The sequence below is a fragment of the Gavialis gangeticus genome, unplaced genomic scaffold, assembly GCF_001723915.1.
Source record: "Gavialis gangeticus isolate Ggan-Ray unplaced genomic scaffold, GavGan_comp1, whole genome shotgun sequence".
NCBI classification, from domain to species: domain Eukaryota; kingdom Metazoa; phylum Chordata; order Crocodylia; family Gavialidae; genus Gavialis; species Gavialis gangeticus.
In genome coordinates, this window is record NW_017729024.1 from 12826118 (window position 1) to 12827396 (window position 1279).

The 1279-nt window shown below is 52.4% G+C and overlaps 1 protein-coding gene across 1 annotated transcript in view; it reads right to left on the reverse strand.

The window, feature by feature from the left end:
- ADGRV1 (adhesion G protein-coupled receptor V1) overlaps nt 1-1279 on the reverse strand; it is a 576350-nt gene that overhangs the window by 486652 nt on the left and 88419 nt on the right. The window lies entirely within an intron of this gene.

A 1279-nucleotide genomic window follows, 5' to 3' on the forward strand; every position in this document is an offset into this window, starting at 1 on the left:
GTTAAATCAGAGCCTCCCAGCACCCAAACATGCTTTTCAGTGCTAGGCTACGACGGCAGGATTGACCCCACTCCTCTGGTCTCTAGCCAGACCGGTGAGGGCTAGCTGACAAGGCGGTGGGAAACCTGGCTGGGGACCGTGCTGGGGCCTCAGAGGGGTTTTAATTCTCACTTCCCCAGCCCAATGTGCTGCCCACACTGCCTGCTCTTTGCTGGAGCAGGGCGTGGGGCATGGGCAGGCAACAGCCTGAGAAGGACTGCTCCCCCCAGGCAAACCCTGGGTGGGGTATGGGAGGGGCTTTAATTCCCACTTCCACAGCTCAGTGTGCTGGCGCCAAGCCCTGCAGGAGCAGACTGAGAGATGGGAGGCATTGGCAAAGACTGGACACAATCATCACATGTATGTGCTGGAGATAGAGCTAAGGGAACAGGAAAGGGTCCTGGACTGCTTTTGTGACCAAAGGAAGCAGAGAACTACATTTACAAATGGCAGAAAACCAGCAGACTCCACCACCTCCCATCTCTGCCAGAGACTGAAGCAAGCAGCTAACAAGGACAAGGGGAGGGGGCATAATTCCCCTCAGCTCCCCCAGGACAGGAGAGGGTCCCAGAGAGCTTAAGCCAGTATGAACAAAGAAAGCAGAGAACTACATTTACATTATAAAGCAGAACCTGTAAAAGGTGGGAGACTGGAATATCTAAGCAGGACTTTCTGCATACCTGGCTGTAAGGAGATGCTCTGCCCTCGGGATTATGTAAGACTTATGCAAGGTTTCTCATGTCTTTTTGGTTTATTACATTCCATTTCAAGTTAGACTATGCCGCATGCACTCTCACTGTGTTTTCCTGGGCTGTATCTTAGTTTAGGCAAAGGGTTTTGGTTGTTCTGTCCTGTGCTTGAGGTTGCAAAGTACTGTGTTTAATACATATTTGCTTCAGGACTATTTTTGTTCAGGCTTTTATGAATTCAATGCCAATACCTTTCTCCCTCCCCACCTCGGCAGGGGCTCCTCCCCTCCCCAGCACAGGATTGGGGGAAGAAACCTAGTAGGCACTGTACCGACCAGGCAGACCTGGGCTAGGGTCTCCACTGTCCAGCAATCTAGCCCGGCTCGTGCCTGCCCACACCCCTCCTCTGAAACAGGAAGAGGCAGGGAAGCCTCGGAGGGATTCTCTTCCCTTCCTTTTGGCTGTAGCCAGCAGACATGCTCTAGCTCTCCCTGGCTTCTGGCTTGAGCCACTGCAGACATGTGGCTGCATTTCCTGAATCAAAAGTGAAT